Source organism: Sesamum indicum, linkage group LG10, assembly GCF_026168435.1.
Source record: "Sesamum indicum cultivar Baizhima isolate 11 linkage group LG10, ASM2616843v1, whole genome shotgun sequence".
Taxonomy (NCBI): Eukaryota; Viridiplantae; Streptophyta; class Magnoliopsida; order Lamiales; family Pedaliaceae; genus Sesamum; species Sesamum indicum.
In genome coordinates, this window is record NC_142666.1 from 22165342 (window position 1) to 22184482 (window position 19141).

General features: G+C 48.4%; 1 pseudogene; it reads right to left on the bottom strand.

The window, feature by feature from the left end:
- Window positions 1-6386: 6386 nt before the first annotated feature.
- Window positions 6387-7842, bottom strand: LOC105180106 (ninja-family protein AFP3 pseudogene; annotated as a pseudogene).
- Between the last annotated feature and the right edge of the window lie 11299 nt (window positions 7843-19141).

Sequence of the window (19141 nt, forward strand, 5' to 3'; positions counted from 1 at the left end):
TGACTAAGACTTTCAATATTATTGCAGCAAGTGCATTTGGAGGCAAGTTGGATGCCTTTGGACTGAATCCTTTGGTCCACCGGGATTTTATCCCCCAGGATTCTCCAGAGAAATATGGACATGGTTGGGGTGATGAAGGGACACCAGATATCCTTATACACCTGTTGGGTTGTGCGAGCCTGCCGAATGGAATTCCAGGTTGATTTGATAGTGAAAGTGCCGTCACCACTAAGTTTCCAATGAGGGATGTCTGCATGTTCGTCATCAAAAGGCACTTGGCTGATTTCGTGAGCTAGTTGGTGTGGGAGGAGCCCCATAAGTTTATCCAAGTCCCAAGATTTGTCTTTCCAAAAGTGATTGATCGAGGATGAGGAATGGTTTTGTTGGCCTACAAGTAGCCAAAGTGCTTTCCCCCCATCCAATTATCATACCAGAATGAGATTTCCCCTTTTCCAATGCTCCAAAAGACATGAGGTTCTGCTTTTTCCCGAGAATGACAGAGACGTTTCCAATTGGCTGAGGCAATGTAGGAAGGTTTAGCCACAGCCGGGTGGGTCCCTTTGCAATACTTGTCGAGAAGAAAATGTGACCATAGTGACTGTTGGATTCTGAATCTCCACCAGAGTTTATGTTGGAAGGCCTCAACCACATCGTCAAGTTTCCGAACACCAAAGCCACCCTCCTCCGTAGGATAGCAGACTGAGTCCCAAGAGGACCAGATCATTCTCTTCTGATTACCAAAACTACCCCAAAAGAATTTATTGAAGATTCTTTCGATACGCTCAGTGATGTATTTTGGAGGCTTGAGAGTTTGCAATAGGTAGGTCGGCATGGCGTTCAACACGCTTTTGATTAACTGGAGTCTCCCCCCATGGGACAATAATGCTTTTTCCCATCCCGAAATTCTGTTTTTGATTTTTTGGACGAGATCATCAAAGAGCACACCTTTCTTATTCCCTTTAAATAGTGGGGCGCCCAAGTAGGTAATTGGAAGGTGTTTGAGACGAAACCCCGTGACTTGTTGGATGCATTGGATTCGGAGATTAGAAGTCCTCTTATCCACTGTGAACGAGCTCTTTTCTCTGTTGATACGCTGTCCCGAGATTGCCTCGTACCACTGTAGGAATTCCATGAGTATTGTGAGCTCTTTACGGTTCCTTTTGGAGAAAATGATTACATCGTCAGCAAAGGCAAGGTGGGAGATGGGGAGGCTGCATCTGGTGAAGTACTGCAGTCTTGGATGTTGTTCAAAGAGGTTATTCAGTCCTCGTGAGAGACATTCTGCTGCAAGAAAGAGTGTTGGAGAGAGGGGGTCCCCTTGACGAAGTCCTCTTGTTGATTTAAAGAAACCTGCACCTTCACCATTAAGGAGGATGTTGAACCAGCAATTTTCTATTAACATTCGGACTTTAGCAATCCATTGCATAGGGAAGCCAATTCGGTGAAGCATTCTATAGAGAAAATTCCAATTGAGCCTATCATATGCTTTCGCCATGTCAAGTTTGAAGATGGTGTTGTTCTTGCTCCCATTTGCCCCGAGGCAGTGCACCAATTCTTGTGCGAGTAGGATATTATCAGCAATCATACGCCCTTGCACGAATCCACTTTGAGAGGGTGAGATGCATTTAGGAAGGATGACTGCAACTTGATTGTTCATGATCTTAGAAAGAATCTTTCCCGAGACGTTGCATAAGCTGATTGGTCTGAAGTCCTTCCAGGTTTCTGGGTTCTCAGTTTTGGGAATGAGGACAATCGTAGCTGTTGTGAAGTTCTTGGGCGGAGGGGTTCCGCTGAAGAAGTCCAAAATTGCTCCCATCAAGTCTTCTGCAATGATATCCCAACAGCTCTGATAAAAGTGGGAGGTGAATCCATCTGGACCGGCCGTGCTGTCAGGACACATGCCGAAAACCACTGCTTTGATCTCCTCCAATGTAGGGGCACAACCGAGATGCTGAATATCTTCCTCGGAGAGGAGTTGAGGGATCCAGAGAAGAGGGTCCTCAGACACCTCCTCTTCTTCTGTGAATACCCATTTGAAGTAATCCACAACTGAATCCTTAATCTCCTCCAGTTTTGTGAGAGTGGTCCCGTTATGCTGGATGGCGTGGATGTGAGATTGCTTCCTCTTTTTCTTGACAAGGGTGTGAAAGTATTTGGTGTTCTTTTCCCCTTCAGTTAGCCACCTACATGCCGCCTTCTGTTTCCAGTAGCATTCCTCCACAGATAAGGCAAAAGTGAGCTTTGCTGTAGCTTTATTCATGTCGATGAGGTTCTCATCTGTGGGGTCGTCATCAAAATGTTTTTCAGCTTCCTTGGCCTTCTGTTCAGCTGTACAGATGTTTTGGAAAATATTGCCAAATACTTCAAAATTCCAAGTTTTCAAAGCGGCTTTGAGGCGGTAGAGTTTCTGTTGGAATTTGAACATCCCTTGGCCATGAATAGGGTGTTGCCACGAGGTAGTAACGCAGTTTCTGAAATCGTGGTGTTTGGTCCACATGTTTTGAAATCGGAACGGTGCTGGACCCTTCTTAGTATCACCAGATGCTGAGAGTAGGAGGGGACAGTGGTCAGAGACATTTCTGGTGAGGTGTTGGATGCGGGTGATGGGGAATGAGTGGAGCCATGTATGGGAGTAAAGGAATCTGTCAAGTCTTTGCCAAAGTCTATTTCTCGACCAAGTGAACTGTGCCCCTTCAAATCCAGCATCTTAGAGGCCACAGTCAAGTAGCATTTCGCTAAAGTCCTCCATAGTCCTGACTTTAGGGGCCGCTCCTCCTTTCCTTTCGCTAGCTTCAAGGATAATGTTGAAATCTCCTCCCAGTAGCCAAGGGTCATTGCCGGGGTCAATATTTCTGATGTCATTCCAGAGTTCTCTTCTTTCAGCTCGCGTGTGTTTAGCATAAACCCAAGTGCAAGTGAGGTCGTGTGGAAGCAGATCTGTTGAGAGACGAAGATGGAGGAATTGCTCACTAGAGGTTAAGATGTCGCAGTTCATCGAATTATCCATAAAGCACCAAATTTTCGAGTTGGCGTTGCTCACTACTTTGTGAAAGCCCAACCTTCTGCAGAAAAAAGTTTCAGCTAAGTACACTTTAGGTTCTATGATGACAAGTATCTTTGGTTTGTGTTTCTGACATAGCCAATGGACATGCTTCTGCTTGTGTGGTTCCCCGATACCACGGATGTTCCAGAGCAGTATTTTGATCATTATTGAAGGTGAGGTGGGTCGCCACTTTTGACTTTGCTTCTAGTCAAAATTTGGTAACTCTGAATATTTTCTGAGGACTGAGATCGGGCGTGTTTCCCTCTCGCTGCGGCATCTTCCCAAGAGGATTTTGTAGCAGGGGTTTTCTCTTCACTAGGAGATTCACTGTTTTGGGGGTCGAGATCCTCTTCTCTACTTTCACCTAGTTCAATGTCCGGGTCTGTGTCATCAATCATAGGGGCTTGGTTGAGGGTACACTCGTGGGACTGCTCCTGTTCATAACATTCAGAGGAGGGTCTAGGGGACGGGGCAAGACATTGGAGGGGAGCCGCCAAAGTTACCCCCTCACAATATCCATCAATATTCACTTCATCCTCATTGCATAAATTAAAGGCAGAGATACCATATGAGCGTTCAATAGTAACATTATGATTAACTACAGAAAGACACTGGGGAAGTGGGTTAAGGGATTCATTTATATCAGCACATGATTGAGGGGCCGGGGGCATATTAGCGTTCGCATGAGTAAAGTGTGAGTTAGGAAGTTCAGACTGGTACATGGTCTCTGTGGTCACTTTAGTTTGGAGGTCTCCACTTTTACCTGTGCCTGCATTCCTGTCCACCTAGGCATTTTCAGCTGCACGTCCATCTTCACCCTCATCCTCCGCTTGATGGAGCGCATGGAAGGTGCTCTTACTTTCGATGTTGCTAGGGGGAGCACCGTACTCCTTGCGTTTGCTAGGTTCTCCAATTTCGAAGATCACATTTTCAGCTTGTTTACACTCTTTTCCTTCTGTCCCGTTGCCTTGCCTTTTTGTTGTTGAGGGAAACATCGTGGCTTTGGAGCATTCCCTTTGGTGTAGCAGTTTTGTGCTTCATGACCAACATGTTTGCACAGCATGCAGTATTTCGGCAGATTTTCAAAAATAACTTTCTGCACTACCTCCTCATTCCCAATTCCAATGACTATCTCCTCTGTCAGTTTGTTAGAAAGATCCACTTCTACACACACTCTAGCTGCCGTGAGCCGAGATTGAAACAGAGTAGGTACATCTAGTTTAAGCGGAGTACCAACAAGGCTTGCTATAGCATATAAGGCATCCTTATGAAATAAATGAGCAGGTAAGGTGGGGAATCGAATCCAAACCGGTGTAAGAGACGATTCTTGTTGTGGCCGAAAGGATGGTGTCCACTTGAAAGTCCGCATGGGGAATCCATCAATATGCCATAATCTTTGGATCCAGAGCTTGGTGTAATCCGCTTCATTTTTCAAGTTGATGAGAACGTGCCTATTCGTAATCATGGTGACGGTGAATGGTCCTTGTAGTTTCAGCATTGAGAGCAATCGATGCATGTTTCGGTAGGGAGGGAAGCCATGTGAAAACTTCCCAACAATAGCAAATTTGTACTGCTCTGAGAGTCTTTCTGTTTCAGCAACCGAGAATTGGATTTTTGGCACACCCTGGAATTCCATTTTTTCACCCAATTTTGTCGGTGGAGCGCCAGCGAGGTAGGAGTGCTGAATGGCTTTAGGGAACGAGGCCGAAGTGGATTGTGAGTTCACTGCATCCACGAAGGATTTCTTCGCCTGAATCTGAGTCACCGGCGGGGGTTGTGCAGCTTTGGCCGGAGGGAGATCCTGCAAGTTGGGCTGAAGCGTGGCGGCTGATCGAGCTGGCCCGACAGGATTGACTCGGGCAGGCGGACTGCAAACTGGAGGAAATTCATCCAAGTTGGGGGCTGGCAAGGGCATCTCCGATGGATGCCCAATGCCGACATCGGAGTGGACAGACGTGTCCGTCATGCAATTCGGAGGAGACTGGTGGGTCTCCATCATGAAGCGGCCGGTAGGCGGTGGAGATACGGTGGTGCGACAAACTACGGAGTGAAAGATGTGATCACGGCCAAACCTTGATGAAAATTGTTGAGAGGGGTCTCGTTAGCTTCGCCTTGCCGAGAGGAATCAGCGGTAGTGGTCTCGAGTCGTGGTTCGAAGGCACGGTGGAGCTCTGGTAGTCCGAAGGTGGCGCCGGCGAGACTAAGATCGGAAACTGACGCCGCCGCCAAACATTGACGAAAATGGCCGGGAGGGGTCTTGTTAGAACCGCCTTGGCGAGAGGAATCCAACCGTGGTGGTCCGCGATCGAGCTTCGTTCGGACGGCTGAGAAATGGCGGCGCGAAGGTGGCAGCGGCCGCGAGGCTTGGAATTTTCCGATCTCGTCAAAGGGTTGATGAAAATCTCTGGGTAGGGTCACGTTCGAATCGCCAGGACAGGAGGATTCCAATGGTGGTGGTGCGCGACGGTGGGTCGAACGGACGGCGGCGAATTTGATGGCGGAAGGGGCGACGACCACCTCTTGAGCCCAACGGCAACTCAGGGTGGAACTTGAAATTGATGGAGGGGAATTGTTCGCCTTGTGATGGAGAGTCAATTGGTGTGATCAGTTGCCGGAGAGTCGTCGGAAATCGCCGAAATTGTAGAGAGAAGGAGCGGCGAAAACTAGGGCGAAAGAAGTGCGATTTCTGCAATTTTGAGGATCGATTACCGGCGCGTCTGGTCTCTGATTAGGACACGCGCAGCATATTCGGGATGCTGGTCGAACGGCGAACCAATTGACGGAGCGCGTGGCCGGACACGCGCCGGAAAATTTTAGGGTTTAGGGTTTGGGGTTTGGGGTTTGGGGTTTGGGTTTTAGGGTTTTAGGGTTTTAGGGTTTGGGGTTTGGGGTTTGGGGTTCGGGGTTCGGGGTTTGGGGTTCGGGGTTTCGGGGTTTCGGGGGTTCGGGGTTCGGGTTTGGGGTTTGGGGTTTGGGGTTTGGGGTTTGGGGTTTAGGGTTTAGGGCTTAGGGTTTAGGGCTTAGGGTTTAGGGCTTAGGGTTTAGGGCTTAGGGTTTAGGGCTTAGGGTTTAGGGTTTAGGTTTAGGGTTTAGGGTTTAGGGTTTAGGGGTTTAGGGGTTTAGGGGTTAGGGGTTTAGGGGTTTAGGGGTTAGGGGGTTAGGGGTTTAGGGTTTTAGGGTTTTAGGGTTTTAGGGTTTTAGGGTTTAGGGTTTAGGGTTTAGGGTTTAGGGTTTAGGATTTTTTTTTTTTTTAAGGATCAAGAAAGGGAAATCCCTTTGAAATTTCATGTTAGAATCAGTTGTTTGCTGCCTCAAAACACAGTACGCAGGTTAGTCAATGCACTGACGAAGGTTGAGGCTATTCATTACTAGCACAGTAGCTCTCCTCCACATTCCATCAACACAATCTGCAAAGATCATCCAAAACTTTTCTTTTTTATATGATTCCCCATGGAAACATGAGTATCAATTAGTTTCGGAAAGAAAGCCAAACTCAAAAATGGAAAACAAAAAGCCGCTACTCTCTAAGAATGTTCACACGATTTGACTCCTCGGTTTAGACAATGGCATGCAGACAACCGCGATTACAACAGGGAAGAAGAGTTTGGGTTTACAACAATATGCTTGAGTGGGTGATCCACATCGGTACCACCTGCATGCTTGGCGAACTCTGCCGGTGAGTGGAAGTTGCCGTGGCATACACACATTATTCTTACTTCTTTGCCTTTTCCGTATTTATACAGTATTCCATCGACCCTTCTGCCGTTGGGTCCATCACCTTTTGTGAAAACACAAGGCATATCCTCCATTGAGTTTGTCCCGACTTCCTTCCCTCGGGTTCTTGAGGCTTCAGGTCTCTTAGACGGGCTGTCCGTCTCGGATCCTGTCATTCTGCTTGTTTGTTCTCTTGTTCTCTTGTCATTCTCTCGGGTTCCAGAAGAGCCGAGTTCCTGACTGCCTCCTTCTTGCAAGGACTGGATGCTGGCAGGGCTGAGCTCACTGCTGGATCCTTGTAGAGTTTTACTCTCCAAATCCGACATACTTGAAGAACTTCCCCCTTTTGATTCCACCGACCCTTGGGACGCCGGTTGCCCAAGCCCTTGTATCCCACCACTACTTCCAACATAGCTTCCCTTTCCTTTTGCCAATGCTGCATCAATCCCACTTCGAAGAATGGCCTGACTAGCAGCAGCAGCTGCCCACGAAGACAACCCAAATTGTGACCGGAGCGATGAGCCTGCCCTCTTAGACAAAGACTTCTCCCTATCCAATCTCTCCCTCAAATTCACCTCAATTTCCTTCCTTTCCTCCAAACTCAAAGTTCCACCTCCGTTTCCACCCCCTTCTTTATCACTCCTCAAATTCCTTTGCTTCTCAGACCTTCTCCTCTTACCCTCCATTCTACTCAAGGTCTGCAACTCCTTCCTCTTTCTCCACTCCTCCTCCGTCTCCACAGGAAGGGAAGAGGTCCTCGCCAAGCCCAAATACACCACCGGTGCCGGTGCCACGAAATCATTATCATCCCTCACCACAGGCAAACAACTGGCTACGGAAGAAGACCTCACCAACTTCTGAGAACTCTTGTCCACACCAAATCTTCCCCCCAATGACAACCCAAGATTCAACTCAATCTCCTCATCCTCCTCCTCCTTCACTGCCTCCTCATACTCACTAGCAGTACCCATAAACCTCTGCAACAAGTCTCTTGAAAGCCTGCTGTTAGCTGAAATATCCAAAGAAAGATTCTCCATTTCTGTTGTTCTTACAATGTTCTTCTTACTATCTTCACCATCCCCCATAGGACACAGAAAGAACCTAGCTCCCAGGTACACTATCCAAGCATCTACTTCAACTACATGGATATTTATATGCATATTCAAGCACCCCATGATCTGATTCAACCAAGCCCAGATGTCAAAATCTGATCTTAAACTGCATATTAACCACCAAAACTTCCAAGCTCAGATTTTATGCAAAATTCGAGCAAGAATCCAGTCCACGCAAGAAACTCAACGAAAAAAATTCTTGAAAAATAAGAGCAGGGAGCTCCAAGATTCAGACCAAAATCAATAAATCCACGGCAAAAGAACAAGAAAAGAAATCTGGGCTGTGTTACACATAGCGTAGACTTGAGCAAAAGTCAACAACGAAAGTCCCAGAAAGAAAGGGGAAGACAGACATTGGAGAGAGAGAAAGAGAGCACAGATGTGCGTGTCTGAGTGTGTCTGTGTGTGGTTTAGGGTTTAGGGTTTTTGGTTTTTGGGGGTTTTGGGGTTTTGGGGTTTTGGGGGTTTGGGGTTTGGGGTTTGGGGTTTGGGGTTTGGGGTTTGGGGTTAGGGGTTAGGGTTTAGGGTTTAGGGTTTAGGGTTTTTTTTTTTTTTTTTAACACCCAAAGGTGGGGGAAGCTTTTCGGGGTCCCCATCCCTTCTTCATAGAAAATAAAGCAAAGTCAGCATTACAATATAAAATCAACAAAAAACATGAAAGTAGGAGTACTACTCCTTTACATAATTATAGGACATCAACCATTTTGTTTCTTCCACTTTTCCTTGATTCGGTCTGTCTTTATTCTTGGACCGCAGGAAGTACTCCTCTGTTTCATCACTCGAAGTTTTAACTCTGTATTCTTGACCAAGTACTCCGGCAATCTCTCTACGATGAAATCATTTCTAGGCAGTTTGTCCGGGGATGCCAGCTCCAATAATAACTGCTCAACCGAGTCTGCAGGGTTGCAATTGGTAAAGCAAGGTGGATCGCAGATCTTCAAAGGCGTGGCATCAATAACCAAAGTCTCCCCCTTATCTGAATCCTCTTGCAAAAGCATGGTAGCATTTCCAACTTGTATCCAATTTCCTTCAGCCATTTCATTTGCCGAATTCTCCTCACCCATACTTCCATTATCGCCGGTAGTGTTAGCGACATTCACCGACACAATGTTATCATTAGAGGGATTAGAAGGGTACCTGCTTGATTCACCTCTCTCAAATGTTTTGGTTGTCTCAGTCCCAACCTGTTCCTTTGTTACTGCTTTGCCCCGTCCGACCTCTTCAGCAACCTTCTTTCCTTTCATTTCCCGATTGCTCGGCTTCCGGGGCGGTGGTTTGGGAGCATCTCCTTCTGTATAGTAGTCTGAGTCTCGATGCCCAACATGTTTGCACAACGAGCAGTAGTGTGGGATATCCTCGTACTCAATACGCTGCACGATAGTGGCCCCACAAATCTGGATTTGAAAGTCTTCAAGGCGCGGTTTGAGAAGATCCAATTCAATGCATGCCCTTGCCTTGGAGAGCTTGGACTGATTGAGTGTTGCATCGTCAATTTGCAAAGGAGTTCCAATCATGCTCGCCACCGTGAATAGAACTTCCTTGCGGAACAGATGTGCTGGTAGCTCCGGAAAACTAACCCACACCGGTACAATTGATGACTCCTTAGACGGTGTGAAAGTAGGAGTCCACTTGAAAATGCGCATTGGGTACCCCTGGATATACCATATACGCCGCAACCACATACGAGTATAATCTGCTTCACAAGATAAGGAAATTAAGACATGCCTGTTGTTCAGCATACTAACCGTGAATTTATTTTGGATGCCCGTTCCCGCGATCAGTTTGTGAAGCATGCTGTACGAGGGTGCTCCATGTGAAAATTTTCCAACGAGTGCGAACCTAAATGGAGCTGCAAGGACCTCGGTCTCGGCATCTGTGAACAACAATTTCGGACCTTGGTCTCCCGTCAAAATTGTACCGATAGCGGGTTGTGGCGAATCCGCAAGGAAGTATTTGTGAGTTGCCGATTTTGCGGTTTTTGAGGCCCGAGATGGCGCAACAACTTCGACAAATGATTTTTTCGGAAGGTTCGGCGTCGGAATCGAGCGAGGCGGCTGCTGAATTGGTTGGGTTGACTGAGTTGACCGAGTCAACTCGGTCAACGGGTCAGACTCGGTCAACACCTCTTCGCGGTCGCCGGCAGCCGGTGGAGGGGCTTCTGGCCGTTCTCCGATGGATTTGTTTGACCGGACGGTTGGGTGCGCCATGGCCAGGCGAGGCCAATGGTGGTGGTCCGCCACTGAAACGACGTCGGACGGCGGAGATACGGCGGCCCGAACATTGGCGACGGCGCACGGACCGGAATTGCAAGATCTTTTCACTCCGGCCATGAAATTGGGCGAGCCTAGTCTCAAAAGACTCGCACTGAGGAGACGATTCGAACGCTGGTGGTCCGCGACCGTGGGTCGCCCTGACGACGACGAATCGACGGCGGAGGCTAGCGGCGGTCGAGGTCGAAGCCCATCTTCATGCGTGGAGGAAACGTGAAATTGATCGGGGGGAATTGTAGAGCTCATCAAGGCGAGCAAAATGGTGTATGGTACGGCCGGCGACTCGCCGGAAATCGGCCGGAATTTTAGAGAGAAGTCGCCGGCGAATCAAGGGCGAAAATGGCGCGATTCAGGCAGCTTTGGGAGGCGCATCCGGCGGCGTCCGGCGTCCGATCACTGCACAACCAGCACCATTGTGACGGGTTTCACGAGACGCATCCAACGGTGGTGCGCGTGTAGATTCACTCGCCGGTGGAAAATTCCGGCGACCGGCCGGCAGCGGCGCGGCGGTGACGCCGCGGTGGAGCAGGAGATGGGCTGTCTGTTGGAGGTGGTGGTGAGGCTGAACAAGTGGTGGTTTGGTGGTGGTTGGTGGTGGAAGAATTAGTGTGTTAAATCTCACACACTTGTAGTGAGATGTTGAGAGAATTTGGCAAAAAAGTGCGGGTTCGGTTTGGGTTTGGTTTAGGGTTTAGGGTTTAGGGTTTAGGGTTTAGGGTTTAGGGTTTTGGGTTTTGGGTTTTGGGTTTTGGGTTTAGGGTTTAGGGTTTAGGGTTTAGGGTTTAGGGTTTAGGGTTTAGGGTTTAGGGTTTAGGGTTTTTTTTTTTTTTAATCAAAACACCCGAAGGTGGGGATGCTTGTCGGGGTCCCCATCCCATTTTCATTAAAGAATAAATAACAGATACATTACATTAAGAAAGCATGAAGGAAGGAGTACTACTCCTTAACATTGAGAAACAACATATAGTTAAAAGTTTCTAAGCGGTTGCATTGTCCCAGTGGGTGCAACGATGTCTGTATTTTCGTGGTGGGGTTGGAGAAGGAACAAGGAACTGTTCTCCTTCCTCTGTTTCAGCTGGATTAAGGTTCAGCGAGCAAACTGGATCCTGGATCTTTAACGGCTTTGGGCTATCCGGGTTGACATCATCGTCTTCCCCTTCTGATTCATCAGTGTCATCCCATTCCTTCAGTGGTCGAGCAGTCATTCCAAAAAATTTCAGACTTCTGAAGAGTTTGGAGGCCTGTTGAAGGTTAATCCGTTTCTTTCTCTTTTGGATTTCCACTCCCCCAATCGGAAAATATACATCACCCACAACCAAATTATCGAAAGGCAAATCAGTCTCCACAATATGTTCCACAGTTTCCTCACCCATTTTATCGACCTCACAGGTAATATCAACATGCTCATCATTCATCACGATGTTATCATCATGCTCATCATGCTCACCATGTTTACCACTATCAACATTGTCATTAGAGAGGTTAGTAGAATACCTGCTTTTGGAGCATTCACCCCTTTCAAATGTCTTGGCTTTTTCAGTCACCACTTGTTCCTCCGTTCCCATTGCCTCCTTCCCTTTTGACTTCTTGGCTCGTGGAGGGGGGCGGGGGGCATTGCCCATTGTGTAGCACTCCAAGTCGTCGTGACCGACGTGTTTACAAAGGTTGCAATATTTTGGAAGTTGCTCATACTCCACTTTTTGATGAATTGTGACTCCATTGATTTGTAGGTTGAAACCCTCCACAAGTGGCTTGGTAAGATCAATCTCAATGCCAATTCTAGCGTGAGAGAGCTTGGATTGATTCAACGTGTAGTCATCGATTTGAAGTGGTGTTCCTATCATGTTTGCTACCGCAAATAGAGCATCCTTATGAAACAAATGAGCTGGGAGTTCAGGAAAACGTACCCAAATCGAAATAATAGAGGATTCCTGAGCCGGTGTGAATGACGGTGTCCATTTGAAAATGCGCATCGGAAATCCTTGAATGTGCCAAATTCTTCTCAGCCAAAGATAGGAGAAGTCGGAATCATTGGAGAGACAAATAAGTACATGCTTGGCATTAAGCATACTGACGGTAAAGGCGCCTTTGACTCCCAGACCGGCAATAAGGCGATACAGGTGTCGGAACTGAGGTTTTCCATGAGAGAATTTACCAACCAGTGCCAATCGGAAGGGAGCTGCAAGAGCTTCGGTCTCCGCATCCGAAAAAATCAGTGTAGGGCCCTTCTCATCAGTCAAGACCGCACCGATGGAGGGCGGTGGCAAATCGGCAAGGAAAAATTTCTGCGAAGCTATTTGCGGTGCTTTAGAGGGTGCAACAACTTCAGCGAACATTCTTTTTGGAGGATTTAGCGTCGAAAACAGCTGCTGACTCAGTTCCGGGGGTTTGACCGGTTGAGTTGACCGAGTCAACTCGGTCAAACCCGGTTGACCGCAGTCAACGGCCGGAGTTGGAGATTCCGGTGACTGGTCAGAGTCGTGATCTGAACGGATGGTTGGCATCGTCACCACAGCGCGAGTCGAGTGGTGGTGGTCCGCCTGCGAACGGCGGTCGGACGGCGGCGGAACGGCGGCTCGATTGGCGGCGACGGCGCGATTTGAAGAAGAAGGAGATCTCCGCGTAGAGGCGATGAAATTGGACGAGATTGGTCCCAAACGATTCGCCATGAAGAAAGGAAGCCGACGGTACTGGTCCGCGATCATGGGTCGGCTCACCGGCGGCGAATCGACGGAAAACGTGGCGGTGGTCGTCGACTTAGCCCATCGTCTACGGTGGACAAAACTTCAAATTGATTGAGGGGAAAGATAGAACTCGTCAAGGCGAGTCGAACGGTATGTGGCACGACCGTCAACTCGTCGGAAAACGACCGGATTTTTAGAGAGAAGTGACCGGCGAAACTTAGGCGAAAATCATGCGATTTCAGCAACTTCGGCTGGCGCGTACGGCGGCGTCCGGCGGCCGTTCAGTGCAGGACTTGCATGGCTGTGACGGACTCCACGAGGCGCATCCAGTGGTGGTGCGCGTGTGATGCTACGCGCCGGTCGAATTTTCCGGCGACCGGCCGGCGGCGGCGCGGCGGCGACGCCGCGGTGGAGGAGGAGCTCGGCTGTCTTTTGGTGGTGGTGGTGAGGTTAAAAGAGTGATGGTTTGGTGGTGGTTGGTGGTGGAGGGTGTAGTGTGTTAAATCTCACACACTTCTAGTGAGAAGTTGAGAGGATTTGGCAAGTCAAGAATGGTTTCGGTTGGGTTTAGGGTTTAGGGTTTAGGGGTTTAGGGTTTAGGGGTTTAGGGTTTTATGGTTTTAGGGTTTAGGGTTTTAGGGTTTAGGGTTTAGGGTTTAGGGTTTAGGGTTTAGGGTTTAGGGTTTAGGGTTTAGGGTTTAGGGTTTAGGGTTTAGGGTTTAGGGTTTAGGGTTTTGGGTTTTGGGTTTTGGGTTTAGGGTTTAGGGTTTAGGGTTTAGGGTTTAGGGTTTAGGGTTTAGGGTTTTTTTTTTTTTTTAATCAAAACACCCGAAGGTGGGGGATGCTTGTCGGGGTCCCCATCCCATTTTCATTAAAAAATAAATAACAGATACATTACATTAAGAAAGCATGAAGGAAGGAGTACTACTCCTTAACATTGAGAAACAACATATAGTTAAAAGTTTCTAAGCGGTTGCATTGTCCCAGTGGGTGCAACGATGTCTGTATTTTCGTGGTGGGGTTGGAGAAGGAACAAGGAACTGTTCTCCTTCCTCTGTTTCAGCTGGATTAAGGTTCAGCGAGCAAACTGGATCCTGGATCTTTAACGGCTTTGGGCTATCCGTGTTGACATCATCGTCTTCCCCTTCTGATTCATCAGTGTCATCCCATTCCTTCAGTGGTCGAGCAGTCATTCCAAAAAATTTCAGACTTCTGAAGAGTTTGGAGGCCTATTGAAGGTTAATCCGTTTCTTTCTCTTTTGGATTTCCACTCCCCCAATCGGAAAATATACATCACCCACAACCAAATTATCGAAAGGCAAATCAGTCTCCACAATATGTTCCACAGTTTCCTCACCCATTTTATCGACCTCACAGGTAATATCAACATGCTCATCATTCATCACGATGTTATCATCATGCTCATCATGCTCACCATGTTTACCACTATCAACATTGTCATTAGAGAGGTTAGTAGAATACCTGCTTTTGGAGCATTCACCCCTTTCAAATGTCTTGGCTTTTTCAGTCACCACTTGTTCCTCCGTTCCCATTGCCTCCTTCCCTTTTGACTTCTTGGCTCGTGGAGGGGGGCGGGGGGCATTGCCCATTGTGTAGCACTCCAAGTCGTCGTGACCGACGTGTTTACAAAGGTTGCAATATTTTGGAAGTTGCTCATACTCCACTTTTTGATGAATTGTGACTCCATTGATTTGTAGGTTGAAACCCTCCACAAGTGGCTTGGTAAGATCAATCTCAATGCCAATTCTAGCGTGAGAGAGCTTGGATTGATTCAACGTGCAGTCATCGATTTGAAGTGGTGTTCCTATCATGTTTGCTACCGCAAATAGAGCATCCTTATGAAACAAATGAGCTGGGAGTTCAGGAAAACGTACCCAAACCGGAATAATAGAGGATTCCTGAGCCGGTGTGAATGACGGTGTCCATTTGAAAATGCGCATCGGAAATCCTTGAATGTGCCAAATTCTTCTCAGCCAAAGATAGGAGAAGTCGGAATCATTGGAGAGACAAATAAGTACATGCTTGGCATTAAGCATACTGACGGTAAAGGCGCCTTTGACTCCCAGACCGGCAATAAGGCGATGCAGGTGTCGGAACTGAGGTTTTCCATGAGAGAATTTACCAACCAGTGCCAATCGGAAGGGAGCTGCAAGAGCTTCGGTCTCCGCATCCGAAAAAATCAGTGTAGGGCCCTTCTCATCAGTCAAGACCGCACCGATGGAGGGCGGTGGCAAATCGGCAAGGAAAAATTTATGCGAAGCTATTTGCGGTGCTTTAGAGGGTGCAACAACTTCAGCGAACGTTCTTTTTGGAGGATTTAGCGTCGAAAACAGCTGCTGACTCAGTTCCGGGGGTTTGACCGGTTGAGTTGACCGAGTCAACTCGGTCAAACCCGGTTGACCGCAGTCAACGGCCGGAGTTGGAGATTCCGGTGACTGGTCGGAGTCGTGATCTGAACGGATGGTTGGCATCGTCACCACAGCGCGAGTCGAGTGGTGGTGGTCCGCCTGCGAACGGCGGTCGGACGGCGGCGGAACGGCGGCTCGATTGGCGGCGACGGCGCGATTTGAAGAAGAAGGAGATCTCCGCGTACAGGCGATGAAATTGGACGAGATTGGTCCCAAACGATTCGCCATGAAGAAAGGAAGCCGACGGTACTGGTCCGCGATCATGGGTCGGCTCACCGGCGGCGAATCGACGAAAAACGTGGCGGTGGTCGTCGACTTAGCCCATCGTCTACGGTGGACAAAACTTCAAATTGATTGAGGGGAAAGATAGAACTCGTCAAGGCGAGTCGAACGGTATGTGGCACGACCGTCAACTCGCCGGAAAACGACCGGATTTTTAGAGAGAAGTGACCGACGAAACTTAGGCGAAAATCATGCGATTTCAGCAACTTCGGCTGGCGCGTACGGCGGCGTCCGGCGGCCGTTCAGTGCAGGACTTGCATGGCTGTGACGGACTCCACGAGGCGCATCCAGTGGTGGTGCGCGTGTGATGCTACGCGCCGGTCGAATTTTCCGGCGACCGGCCGGCGGCGGCGACGCCGCGGTGGAGGAGGAGCTCGGCTGTCTTTTGGTGGTGGTGGTGAGGTTAAAAGAGTGATGGTTTGGTGGTGGTTGGTGGTGGAGGGTGTAGTGTGTTAAATCTCACACACTTCTAGTGAGAAGTTGAGAGGATTTGGCAAGTCAAGAATGGTTTCGGTTGGGTTTAGGGTTTAGGGTTTAGGGTTTAGGGTTTAGGGTTTAGGGGTTTAGGGTTTTAGGGTTTTAGGGTTTAGGGTTTAGGGTTTAGGGTTTAGGGGTTAGGGTTTAGGGTTTAGGGGTTAGGGTTTAGGGGTTAGGGTTTAGGGTTTAGGGTTTAGGGGTTAGGGGTTAGGGGTTTAGGGGTTTAGGGGTTAGGGGTTTAGGGGTTTAGGGTTTAGGGGTTTAGGGGTTTAGGGGTTAGGGGTTTAGGGGTTTAGGGGTTAGGGTTTGGGGTTTGGGGTTTAGGGTTTGGGGTTTGGGGTTTGGGGTTTGGGGTTTGGGGTTTGGGGTTTAGGGTTTAGGGTTTAGGGTTTAGGGTTTAGGGTTTAGGGTTTTTTTTTTTTTTTTTTTAAATTAAACACCCGAAGGTGCGGGAAGCTTTTCGGGGTCCCCATCCCTTCTTCATAGATAATAAAGCAAAATCAACATTACAATATAAAATCAACAAAAACATAAAAGTAGGAGTACTACTCCTTTACATAATTATAGGACATCAACCATTTTGTTTCTTCCACTTTTCCTTGATTCGGTCTGTCTTTATTCTTGGACCGCAGGAAGTACTCCTCTGTTTCATTACTCGAAGTTTTAACTCTGTATTCTTGACCAAGTACTCCGGCAATCTCTCTACGATGAAATCATTTCTAGGCAGTTTGTCCGGGGATGCCAGCTCCAATAATAACTGCTCAACCGAGTCTGCAGGGTTGCAATTGGTAAAGCAAGGTGGATCGCAGATCTTCAATGGCGTGGCATCGATAACCAGAGTCTCCCCCTTATCTGAATCCTCTTGCAAAAGCATGGTAGCATTTCCAACTTGTATCCAATTTCCTTCAGCCATTTTATTTGCCGAATTCTCCTCACCCATACTTCCATCATCGCCGGTAGTGTTAGCGACATTCACCGACACAATGTTCTCATTAGAGGGATTAGAAGGGTACCTGCTTGATTCACCTCTCTCAAATGCTTTGGTTGTCTCAGTCCCAACCTGTTCCTTTGTTACTGCTTTGCCCCGTCCGACCTCTTCAACAACCTTCTTTCCTTTCATTTCCCGATTGCTCGGCTTCCGGGGCGGTGGTTTGGGAGCATCTCCTTCTGTATAGCAGTCTGAGTCTCGATGCCCAACATGTTTGCACAACGAGCAGTAGTGTGGGATATCCTCGTACTCAATACGCTGCACGATAGTGGCCCCACAAATCTGGATTTGAAAGTCTTCAAGGCGCGGTTTGAGAAGATCCAATTCAATGCATGCCCTTGCCTTGGAGAGCTTGGACTGATTGAGTGTTGCATCGTCAATTTGCAGAGGAGTTCCAATCATGCTCGCCACCGTGAATAGAACTTCCTTGCGGAACAGATGTGCTGGTAGCTCCGGAAAACTAACCCACACCGGTACAATTGATGACTCCTTAGACGGTGTGAAAGTAGGAGTCCACTTGAAAATGCGCATTGGGTACCCCTGGATATACCATATACGCCGCAACTACAGACGAGTATAATCTGCTTCACAAGATAAGGAAATTAAGACATGCCTGTTGTTCAGCATACTAACCGTGAATTTATTTTGGATGCCCGTTCCCGCGATCAGTTTGTGAAGCATGCTGTAGGAGGGTGCTCCATGTGAAAATTTTCCAACGAGTGCGAACCTAAATGGAGCTGCAAGGATCTCGGTCTCGGCATCTATGAACAACAATTTCGGACCTTGGTCTCCCGTCAAAATTGTACTGATAGCGGGTTGTGGCGAATCCGCAAGGAAGTATTTGTGAGTTGCCGATTTTGCGGTTTTTGAGGCCCGAGACGGCGCAACAACTTCGGCAAATGATTTTTTCGATAGGTTCGGCGTCGGAATCGAGCGAGGCGGCTGCTGAATTGGTTGGGTTGACTGAGTTGACCGAGTCAACTCGGTCAACGGGTCAGACTCGGTCAACATCTCTTCACGGTCGCCGGCAGCCGGTAGAGGGGCTTCTGGCCGTTCTCCGATGGGTTTTTCTGACCGGACGGTTGGGTGCGCCATGGCCAGGCGAGGCTAATGGTGGTGGTCCGCCACTGAAACGACGTCGGACGGTGGAGATACGGCGGCCCGAACGTTGGCGACGGCGCACGGACGGGAATTGCAAGATCTTTTCACTCCGGCCATGAAATTGGGCGAGCCTAGTCTCAAAAGACTCGCACTGAGGTGACGATTCGAACGCTGGTGGTCCGCGACCGTGGGGCGCCCTGACGACGGCGAATCGACGGCGGAGGCTAGCGGCGGTCGAGGTCGAAGCCCATCTTCATGCGTGGAGGAAACGTGAAATTGATCGGGGGGAATTGTAGAGCTCATCAAGGCGAGCAAAATGGTGTATGGTACAGCCGGCGACTCACCGGAAATCGGCCGGAATTTTAGAGAGAAGTCGCCGGCGAATCAGGGCCGAAAATGGCGCGATTCAGGCAGCTTTGGGAGGCGCGTCCGGCGGCGTCCGGCGTCCGATCACTGCACAACCAGCACCATTATGATGGGTTTCTCGAGACGCATCCAACGGTGGTGCGCGCGTTTAGGGTTTAGGGTTTAGGGTTTAGGGCTTAGGGTTTAGGGCTTAGGGTTTAGGGTTTAGGGTTTAGGGTTTAGGGTTTAGGGGTTTAGGGTTTTAGGGTTTAGGGCTTAGGGCTTAGGGCTTAGGGTTTAGGGTTTAGGGTTTAGGGTTTAGGGTTTAGGGTTTAGGGTTTAGGGTTTAGGGTTTAGGGTTTAGGGTTTAGGGTTTAGGGTTTAGGGTTTAGGGTTTTAGGGTTTTAGGGTTTTAGGGTTTAGGGTTTAGGGTTTAGGGTTTAGGGTTTAGGGTTTAGGGTTTAGGGTTTAGGGTTTAGGGTTTAGGGTTTAGGGTTTAGGGTTTAGGGTTTAGGGTTTAGGGTTTAGGGTTTAGGGTTTAGGGTTTAGGGTTTAGGGTTTAGGGTTTAGGGTTTAGGGTTTAGGGTTTAGGGTTTAGGGTTTAGGGTTTAGGGTTTAGGGTTTAGGGTTTAGGGTTTAGGGTTTAGGGTTTAGGGTTTTTTTTTTTTTTTTTTTTTTTTTTTTTTTTTTGAACGA